Source organism: Anser brachyrhynchus (assembly GCF_964034855.1).
Source record: "Anser brachyrhynchus genome assembly, chromosome: 10".
Taxonomy (NCBI): Eukaryota; Metazoa; Chordata; class Aves; order Anseriformes; family Anatidae; genus Anser; species Anser brachyrhynchus.
The window spans coordinates 1,650,091-1,661,285 of NC_137705.1; the positions used below are offsets into that span (position 1 = coordinate 1,650,091).

General features: G+C 43.6%; 1 long non-coding RNA gene across 5 annotated transcripts in view; it reads right to left on the reverse strand.

Annotated features, from left to right (window-relative positions):
* Positions 1-3,038, reverse strand: part of LOC308200234 — a 37,206-nt gene extending 34,168 nt beyond the window's left edge. For 2 of the 5 annotated variants that reach the window (XR_013955360.1, XR_013955361.1), the window contains exon 1: positions 1,570-3,038. This is a non-coding gene — a long non-coding RNA (uncharacterized lncRNA). Of the gene's footprint in view, positions 1-697; positions 1,054-1,569 lie in introns of all 5 variants that reach the window. The other 3 variants (XR_013955363.1, XR_013955362.1, XR_013955364.1) reach the window with 3 other exon arrangements.
* Between the last annotated feature and the right edge of the window lie 8,157 nt (positions 3,039-11,195).

Here is an 11,195-nt window from a genome sequence, read left to right on the forward strand (position 1 = left end):
CTAAGTAATAAGGTTTCATGCAGGAGCCACACACAGCCCCCAGTGGCTGCACTTGAAAATTGCTCAAGTTAACGAAGCACTTAACAGCACAACCTGAATTCCCTTACTGCTGTTGCAGTGGTAGCACTGCAAATGATCAGGAATCAAACATCGCACCCACCAAGCTCAGATGCGGCTTCAAGCCATTTCAAGCCCAGATGTTTTAAGATCTCCCAGACTGATCAGATTCATTTTTAATTCAGAAAAAAGCATCTCCGCACCTGGGTTTTATATCCCATTATGCTTCTGGAACAACTTAAGACTGCAGTTTTAGCCAAGTTATCCTGCCAAACAGAGTCTGGTGTAATCCCATTCCTGCTGATAGCACTACACAGAGAAATTTAAATCATCACATCTCATTAGAGTTAAACGCGCTGCTAATTTGTGAAATATTTTGCCTGACCTGTCAAATTAAGTGACTACCTTCATGTTCTTTCTTCTTTTTAGCATGATAACTAATTCAAACTCATTTATTCCACTTCATTAAAACTAAAAGTTGATCTGAAAAACAATAGCTGCTAAAGCTTATATTAGATCAAGCATCACCTTCCCAGTGAAGCAGTCAAATGGCAGCCCAAGTCAGAATGTCATTTATTTCCAAACAATTATTGCCACCGCTGGCCATTGCTGATTTAGTTCTCAGCTGCTTTGCACGCACCTTTTTCTCGTTCGCACTCCTGACCTGCAAGGCCTTGCTCGGCAGCCTGGCAGGTCCTTGTGGTGCTGCTTGGCCACGGGGACACACAGCACACCGGCCAGCCACACCGCGAGCCACCGCAAAGGAGCATTCCCTTTAGCTGACACCCTCAGGCAGCCACGGAGGCACCTCAGCTGAAGGGATGCCCAGCTTCCCCTGCAGAGACAACTAAGGGGCTCAACCTCGGGCACCAGCAGCTCTGGACGTGCAACTCTGTGCTAAATTCAGGCTTGGCACAGGGCAGAAACTGAAGCCACCAGGAGCTGTTATGATTGCGTTTCCTCATTCCAGCCACTGGTTCCCATTCAGTCCCACAACTTCCAACATTCAAGAAGGAGTAAAAGAACCATAAAATACGAATGACAGATTTCAAGAAGACTCAGCAAACTACTACCCTAAATTAAGTGCTGCAAAGGTGAAATGTATAAAAAGACACTGGGTTTTCTTGGCAGAAGCACAGACTCTCTCTCTCAACCAGAAAAATGATGGTTAAGTGAAGGACCTGAGCCTTTCTCTTATATTTACCATTACAGCATTAATTCACACATCTATATCTTCAGTCCAAATTCCCACCTAACAAGGTTTATCAAATTATTAAAGCTCTAATTACCAAGAAAGAAGAAAAGTTCTCTTTTGTTTTCCCTTCACTAAAGGGCAAACTACAACCACATAGCTGCTAGCACAGGTAACAAAAGCAACCAAATATTGGACAACAATACAGAAAGGAAAATTCAGAGGGTAACTAAGTTAAATGCTTTCATCCAGCTTGGGTCAGATAAAATCCATCCCTAGCACTCGGGTAAGCAATGATACAGCCTTAGGGCCTTAGCTACCTCTGGAAGCCTGCTCAGGAGCCCCAGCTGCAAAGAAAAATCAAACAACACCCCCCTGCTGAGACAGGGCAAAACCAGCAGGCCGTGGGACATTATATATATCAGCCAGCTCAGCTTCGGCTTCTGGAATAGCTAGGAAAAATCAGCTAACAAGCCTCCAGCAAAAACAAGGGATGAGCAACAGCTGACATGGCTTTGTTGCAAACAAACCACATTGAGCCCACCTGGCCTCCTTCTGCGGCCAGGCAGTAGGACGGGTGGGCAGAGCAGCTGTGACGGGGACCTTGACCCTGTTCCACATCATGTTGTTACAGGCGGGCAGCAGGAACCTGTCTTCAGGACACACAAAGAGCAATTATGAGCAGCCCACTGCCAATGTGCAGGCACCTGTCAGAAGAAGCCTGCAGGGTTTGCAAAGCATCCACCACTACTCCACGTCTTCACTAGCGATTTGGGTGATGGAACAGAGAGTATGCTTATTAAATCTCCCAATGGTAGCAGGCTAAGAGAGACTGCAAATACATTGAAAGACAAGATCAGAATTCAAAATGACCTTGCCAAAGATGAAAAGCAGCCTGAAGGGAGGGGAAAAAGAAAGAAAAAAAATAAAGAAAAAAAAAGAAAAGAAAAAGAGAGAGAAAAAACATGAAAAACATAAAATTCAATCAAAATGATTGCAAAATCCTCCATTTAGAGTCTCATAAAATAGAAATAGAGAATAAGGAACATAAGAGTAAGGTTAAGTAGCAGTGCTGCAGAAAAGGTCTTGGGATCACTGTGGACCACAAACGAGACAAGAGACAGCAGTACCAGTACCGGGGAAGAACAATCAAAGGTGCTGACTGCGGGCACAGGAGCTCTGCGTGGAGGGGCTGCAGGAAGCATTCCTCCCTGTCTGCACGCACGAGACCTGGGGGCTCAGCTGGGCTCAGCTCAGCACCTCGCTAACAGGAGAGGCTTCGTGCCAGGAGGATGCTCCTGGGTGGTGCTCCTCCATCCTGCTGTGCACCCAGAGGTGGCCCCCATGGGGGCGAGGGGACAGGGGCAGCCCTGCTCTGACCACAGTGCTGGTACCCAGGCAGCCCCAGAGGGGACAAATCCTGCTAAATGCTGGCCAACAGGGCAGGAAACCCATGCTCGCCCCAAGCAGATGGCGTTGCATCCTCCAAGTCTGATAACCCCAAGGCTGTCCCAGCAGTGCTCCTCTTTCTGGGTGGATTCTTTTCCCGTATGCTATGCCAGAGTCCGTGCACAAGCCTGTAGCAGCCTAAATTTTCCCAGTTTCCACCTCTATCACAAAAGCTGTTGGTTAAAATAACTTCTACCTCTCAGGAAATAAGCTGTGCAGCCGCTGTCATTAGCATTAATGCAATCTTGATTACCAAACTCTGCCCTGTGGGATGCCTGCTGTTTTTCAATATTTCTGTCTTGTAACGCCGTGCCAGGAAAAGTGTGCCTTAATAAACGCTTACTATGGCAGTTAAGAATAAGAAATCATACTTCTCATCTCCCTCAGCCTCACACATGCATTGATTATAATGTAATGAAGTTTATAAAAATCAGGCGATGTGGTTAGAAACACTGACTAGGAAAACTCTCTGGAATACTGATAAATCATGCCTCTAATGTCCTCGTTTGTTTACAAAAAAAGAAATGATGCCATTAGTTGGGATAGTTCAATCTTGATCAGTCAAAGCTGCAGTAATAAAAAAAATGAAACTTTTAAAGGCAATGAAATTCTCTGCTTTTTAACATTTATGCTGGTAAAGCCAGCTTAACCTTAGGAGAGAAATGATTAATAAAAAAAATTATATTCTGTATTTTTTCCAAAGATATTTGCCAAATCATTTCTTCCTCCCCTAATCCCTATGTCACAAAGCTAAGAAATAGAATTACTATTTAATTAAAGCTATGTTAGGAAGGGAAGACCTTTCAAATTAAATCTACTGTATGCACAGGTAACTAAAATGTGTATCCTGAGGCAAATGTGCAGCTGGATCACGGTTTGCCTGAACAGGCTCTTCAATCTCAGTTGGCATCACAATAAAAAGAGCTGGGGAAAAAAAATATCCTTGTACCTTGCATTGCTTGAGTTCAGAGACTGCCAGCTTTGTAAGTACCGCTGTCCTGCGATGTATTTTGTCTATGAACTGGCACATTTCACCTTCCTCTCAGACCCCCACGTTCACAGGAGCCACTGATGCCAGAAGATGCTGCTCCATAGCAGAGCTGAAAAAATAGAGTGAAATCCGAGAAACACTAACAAATGTTGCTGAGAATGTTTGGAAATGAATGGAAGTTTTCAAAAAATAAAGAGATTTTTTTAAGGTGCTACGAAAGCTGTTAGAAGCCATGGATTTATTGATTATATTGTACAGAAAAATAGGAGAATAAATGGTAAGATTGTGATAGAGATGTATTCAGAGTCAGGGAAGAGTTAATAAACTCCTCACTTGAAATGTTGAAATTAGAAAGTGCAGGGGCAATGTGTTTTCCACGAGGGATGTTTGTATGAACATACACCACCCCCCAGCCTGGCACTGGAGAGAAGCCACCAGGCTGCTGCATGTCACCGCTGCACGCGAGAGCCAGATTCACCGGGGGTGGAGACCCCCAGAGCCACGAGCTGTAGCACCAGGGTGAATAAAAGTCCTCAGCAATCAAATCCTTAAAACCCCTGGAGTACCACCTATACCTTTCCCCCTCTAGGTAAGGCAAAGCCATCCCATGAGCGTGGCAGGATCTCCCTTTCCACTTTGGGCTGTCAGCGCTGTGGGGACGTTTCATTGCCATGTGTTTGGACAGCTTTGCAGCAGAAAGATCTCAGGATCTTTCTCTGGCGTTTTTTTTTCTGAAAATATATCCTCCCGTACTCATCGTGACCAATTGTGCATCCCTTCCCCATGAGTAATAAAACCAATTCACTTCAGCCAGGCTTCCAAATTACATAGGAATCATGTTTATAACAAGTTTCTATTATTTGCATGCTTTTATTAGAACAAGAATATCACCAATGAAGAACACCGTGTTCCTTTAAAATTCTGCTTTCAGAGAAGCAAACTTTGAAGGCAATCTCTGAAATATGTAATTTACAAAATTACTGTAATTGATGTAACTGTTATATTGAGAGGTGTATAAGTTCAGAAGCTTCCTATATAATGCATTTCTGTTTTAAAAATGCTATCTTCTCTTGAATATAATGGAGCATAGTTAATAAGCTGTCTTTCATCAACAACCCAAGTCAAGCAAGTGGCAGGGCCAAGTTGCAGAGCTTGTTGAACTTGTCATTTTCTCATTTGACAAGCAGATAGATGAAATAATTGAAATTAAATACCAATTAGACCAAACCTTTATGCAGTCACCAACCTTTCTGGAGGTGTGAGATTTCACTTGCCTTGGAGTAAAATGTGATGTTGCAGCTACCCAAAAGACCAAATAACTGCTACAAATGTGCAGAGAGCTTCTGTGCTCAGATGATACAAATTTATTTCTTTTAAGGAGGAAGCTCAGTGCTCTTTCCATTATGCCTCTGGGAAGTATGAAGACCAAAGAGACCTCACATACTATTACATTACTGTTAAATAGTTAAGGTTTAACAAATTTAAGTATATGCTTGTAAGGAACGGGCCACCATAATAGCAAAAATTGTACCAGACACACGGTACACACACATAACAAAAGTTGTTATTCAGTTTAAAGGCAGTCATACCTTTAAAACATTCAGTGAACTGCCGTATTTCTACTGTCAGCACTGTTCTAAAGATTGTTCAAAAACCTCTGCTGTTTGAAATGAATGTTGTTCATTGACTTGGGTGAAATAATTGGCACTATAATTTTATACCTGTCAAAAATCCAATATACACCATTGACTAATTGCTATTTTGTGTGCTCATAAAGGTATAAAATCAATTTAACTGTTCTGGAAATCAACAAATTCATCTGCAAAACTGGGAATGGTAAACACAATTATGTTTACTACCGCCAGCCTTCAGCTGGAGTCTTTGGAGGGGGGTAAATTGCTTGCATCATATATAATCTTATAACAATCTTGAGACCAATTTCGCGAAGCGCTTAAACCACCCTTACACTGGTGAGACCCTTGAAACCTGTTAGCTTCTGTGTGAGTTCACGGTGTGCATGACTTGTAAAAGGCTCTGACCTCCCCCAACCTGTGTCCCCGGAGGCTGGCGTTTTCCTTTCCTGGCCTCACGTCCCATGGCTAAATCAAAGAACTTCAGAAAGCTGTGCACTTTGGGGATTTCTGCGTGTGGGTACGTGGCACGGCACATACAGACCCTGAGATTTGGCAGGCTCTTTGAAGAGAGACGAAAAATATTGGTAAATACTCCGTACGTCTCGTGGCCCACATGAAACGGCCTCGTTCGGTGCCAGCAGGTGACAGGTCCAGCAGGGCGGTGGCATTACCTCCCTCTTCCCTGCGCCTCCTGTTCCAGGCTCTGACACTGCTCCCACTGAAACAGGGAACAAAACTGCTCTGAAAACATTTTCCATTAATGCCACTTTTATCAGGGCCTGGAATGAAAAGAGTGAAGCTTGAAGTGCTACCATCAAATTTCATATCCGTGTATTTCAAAAAACAATGCATCTGTCCTAATTTTACAACATGTTTGGGCAGAACGTTTTCTGCTGGGAAAATAGCTTTTCCAGCTACTGACTGTGGGCTTTATTGGCAATTGAAGTGGATTCAAGAAATAAAGGTAAAGAAATACAGTTACAAACTGAAATAAAAATGTTATTATCAACAGGTAGAAGGAGAAAGGACACCATTCACTACAGAAAATGTCTGCACTGCACAACTGAACAAGCACAGATTTCCACTGCTTGCAATAATAGTTTTGCGATAAAACAAACAAGCAAGGGCACTGACGATCTAATAGCTGAGGAAAATAAATGTTATGTACTTTCTTAAATAAGTTTCTGTTTCTGCTGTATCAGTAAGTTATCACATGTCCTGCAGAAGTCAGCATCAATCCTTAGAGAAAATCTCCAAGGACACAATTAACGGATCTTGTAAGGATAACTCAGAAATTCAGAATTTTTTTTAGACATAAAGAATGGACAAATCCCATAGTGAATTATTTGCATTCCATTGTATTATTACTATCTGCTGTACAAATCAATTACAACCTTTGATTTTCTAAACTATATAATAAAAAAAAAATCTAATTTAATAGAAATAAGTTCCTTTTCTTTCTGAATACAAGGCAAAGAAATTTTGAAAATGTGTGTTTTGGCTTGGTTACATTATCCCTTTTGAAAATCACTCTAAAGATGGTCCCCAGCCTCTGCACTGGACACATCTAGCTCAGGACTGCTTTCTTCCAGTAACCCTGGAGGACTTTTTCCTGCAAACAAGTTACATAAAAAAGTAATAAAAAGCCCTTGCTGCCTCACAACCTACTGCTATATATCCTTTAATATAAGTAATTGTACTGAAATTAATTTGAACTGCAAGGGCATAAACACCTTGATAACAGAGGCCGTCAAATGCAACACCTAACTGCTCTCACCTGAGCCTGACAGCCAGCTCCGTCAGCTTTCATCAGCTTTCCATCAGTCCTGCTTTCTGGGAAACACCACCTGTGCCAGAGGGATCGGTCTCTCAGTAGGAAACCTCTGCCTTTCCTGCTCTTTGCTGTAACACACAGTAATCCCTTCTCTTTGTATTTGCTGTCTTAATACGTTTCAGCAATTAATTCATAACGTGGCAAAGGCAGCATGAAAACAGACTTACAGCTTAGTTTTAATAAGCATTAACACATTTATGCTGGTTTTGGCAGACCAGCCTTCTACTAATACTTGGCTTCCCAGATTACATTCCCAGATTACATCCATGAAAATTAATGATCTGCCACCAAACTGGCCGGTGTTCTAATGAAGCGGTTAGTCAAGTGCGAGTAAAGTCAGGTGTAAGAAGCTGCCTCTTCCCATCCACAGTAAAGCCTTTTCCCCTATTTTAATAACAAATTAAATTAGTTGAAAGTAAAAATTTAATTACTGTCATGCACCATCCTTGTATTTGTGATCAAATAAGTGTGTCTCTGTGAGCTCTGTAGTCCCTTTCGCTCCTGAAATGGGAGAGAAGTAAGATAACCCAAGCTGAGTATCAGAACAGATTTATAATTATTGTTGCCCCCAAGCAAAGGGTTCCCAGGAAAACTGAAGAAGAAAATAAATAAATAAATAAATTATTTCTTTCATTTAGATAAAAAAGATTCTTTTAGCAGTCTGATAGCAGCAGTGCCATTTCACGCCTAAATCAAAGGAGCACGCTTACACCCAGCTAACACACCGTCCTTGAGCCAGAGGGAGAATGACTATGGCTTCTGAACAGAAGGCGGTTTCCAGACCTCACAAGACTTGCCCCTGCCCTGGGTCAGGACCGTTTGCTTGGGATTTTCCCCCCCTTCCAGTGCTGGGACTTGTGCCCTAAGCCCGAGGCCGCAGCAGCCCGGGGAGGGGACCGGCTGTGGGGCTGCAGCAACCAGGGGAGGGGATGCAAAACCTGAAGCTGAGGCGTTGGAATTATACGGGCAAAGACCGGGTCCTGTTTATGTGGGTATGGCTGCTGGAATTAGAGTAGCCACGGGCTAACTGGCAGGTTTCAGGGAGCAGAGCTTTACGATAGCACTCCGGAGGTTTCCTGGGACAAGCTGAAGTGATGAGAGGAGGGCTTCCAGAGCACATCTGCCGTGGCGTCGGCTGCGCCGAACCCGTCCTGCCCGCTGCCAAGTGAATGCAACTAAAACAGCTGGTAACTAAAGCAGAAATGAAGTGTTTACTGCCTAAACACAGCGCTCAAGAGAAAACTCCTAAAACCAGTGTTATTTTCTCACAGACAAGTGGTCGGAGCTTCCCGACAGCCCTAACGCAGCCATGCACAGCACTAACCTGGTGACTGGCACCCTGCTTCACCAGGCACCCCATCAGAGTCAGAACAACCTGAAAACACCCTGCTCATTGCAGTGTAAAACACACTACCGTTTCCTTTGTAATGAAGGGAGCATTTTGCACTTTTGTTGCCATTTTCTTAAATATTTCACTTCAGAAAAAAATGTCCATGCAATTTTAAAACCTTTTAATTTCTTGCTTTAAAATCCCATGGAACTATTTTCCTTTTGTCTTGCAGTCCCTGAAATCTCGGTCCAGGTTTGTTTCCTGCCCCACAAGAAGGGTGCATGCGTGGTACAAACGCGTCCCTCCCCTGAAGACCCCGTGCTCCAGACAGGCGTGACCGTGTTATTTGCGTCCCTGCCTCTGAAACCAGGACTAGAGCTAACAGCAGCATTTAGCACTTCGCTGTCAGACTGCATCCACAAATCAGCTAACCAAGCATGTGAACACTAAATATATAGCTTTGTAATTGTTTATGGGTGATAATGCTTCTGCATACACACAAAAATTGAAACTCTGCCCTTCCTGCCTCGTATTTGGAGGGTCCATTTTTCAACCTATAATAATGCAGCACAGCCTCACGACCTGCGCACAGCTTTCAGAAAAAGCAGGGGAAACCAAATGGTTAATGCCCAGCTGCCATAATTCAGGAGCACACGGTGAGGAGCTGCCAAGCTACAACACGTTTACCAGCAGGTTTCTGCCCCGTTGCCATCGGCGGTAGCTGGCTGCCTCCCGCACGGCCTGGGCAGCACGGGCCAGGAGATGCTGGCCAGCACTAGTCACTCTGCTCAGGGGGGCTTGGGAAGGGGAGGGGGCTGCAGCCCTCTCCAGGGACGGAAGGAACACCAGCCTGCTGGCCAGCATGAGGACATTCGTATTTTGAAAGCAAAACGCTCAGGGCGCAGAGAGGCCCGGCCACGTCCTGCCCCCGCACCGCCCCAGCTCCCAGCTCTTGAAGCACCTCTGCAGCTTCTGGGCTGTGGGACGCGGTGCTCAGAACCAAAAGCAGTGCTCTCTGCCTGGCTGCAGCCAGCTCATGCGTCAAACAAACCCCGAGCCTCATCAGCTTGCGAGAAGCTTTTTTTTTTTTTTCATCTGTAACAGAAAGACACTTCTGAAAGGTGGAAAAACAGTTATGTGGTTCTCTGTACTTTTCCTCACTCTTTGGTGTGATGGCTATCATTACGGTAATGATTTCTTTTTTTTTTTTTTCCCCAGTATTGATATGTTTAATGTTTCTCAAATCCTCTCTGCAGGAGGAGGTGCCATTTCGCATGGCAGAACTGAATTAATGCACGGCAGAGGAGACACTCGGCACGTTCTCCTCCAAAGGCTGTTATTTTATTGCTTTGCTTTCCTCATTAGTTGCACTCACAATAGAAAGGCTGGTCCAAGATCTGTGGGTTCTTCACACAAGTGATAACCCAGACAACATTATTTATGTGTTTTGATAATTAAAATTAAAATAAATAACAAATAGGGACTTCGTCCCTTTTAGGTCATTGGAAGTTAGGTGCCAAAGCGTCTCAGGCAGCTTGGGGAGGTTCTTTTTCCTTAAATCCTAGATATTTTCAATACTTTGCTAAAAATGTGATAGCAAAGGGCCTTTTCACTTTCCAAGGACAGCGATGTGTGTAGGACAGCAGTCCTGTTGTGTGATGGAGAGGACCGAGGTAAGCTAGAACCTGTAGCATGGACTCTTTGCTTTGGGTATTTTCCATCGGAGCCAACAGTAAAAATTACAGAGAACAACCTAAAATCAGCTTCCATTTTAGCAATTCCTGTGGGGGAAAATCCAGTCCCAAGCCACCTGTTTTCCAAAAACACCTCTCCCACCTTGAGCAAACATTAGCTAATCCCAACAGGACAGCACACAGTATTTACACAGCAGCAGAAGTGAAAAAATGGGATGTTTAATATTCCCCTCTACCTCCAGCAGCAAGCACATCGGTGTATTTTTCAGAACTGCTTCTTTGTGAATATGCATGAAATGCTTGTAGCAGTGTGGAACGAGATCCTCTTTCAATGGGTAGCCCATTTTTCACACACAAAAGAAAAAACAGCATTATTTTTCTCAAATAGCCAAAACACATGCCATTGTCTTTTACATTCAGAGTGTATTGCCAAATGCCAGACTTTGAAATCCTTACATTCAGATAGCTCTATCGAAGTTCCAATACCATTTGAGGACCATTTGAGGATTTATTTATTTGTGGTCATAGGTCCCAAGAGCAAAATGGTAATCCAGTGAAGCAAATATTAATCCAGACCTAAAAAGGCCAGCTAATAGTATAGACTACACAACTTTGTATGTGTTTGTTTGTTTGTTTGTTTGTTTTCCTCAGAATCTTTATTTTCAGGTTTCACTTAACTGTGTCCCTCTCTCTATCCATGCAGACCGGGCACTGGCCCTGGGTCCCTCACCCACTGACCCCAAAAGTAACAGCCTCAGCCAAAGCAATGGCAGGGAGAGGCACCGGCTCAGACTGTCATACCGCACATCTTCATGTGACATTCAGAAATTCACGAGTTAGATGACACCATTTTTTTGTAAGATGGCATATGTTCACAGTTCCTTCGGCTTTTTGCTGTTTCCAGACACAAGACTAGAGTTGTTCTAAAGGTGTCCTAAATTATGCCCTGCATAAGCTGTAATCATTGTCACAAAGGTGAGTGACACAATGATAGGTAACTTGATGTTGCTTCAG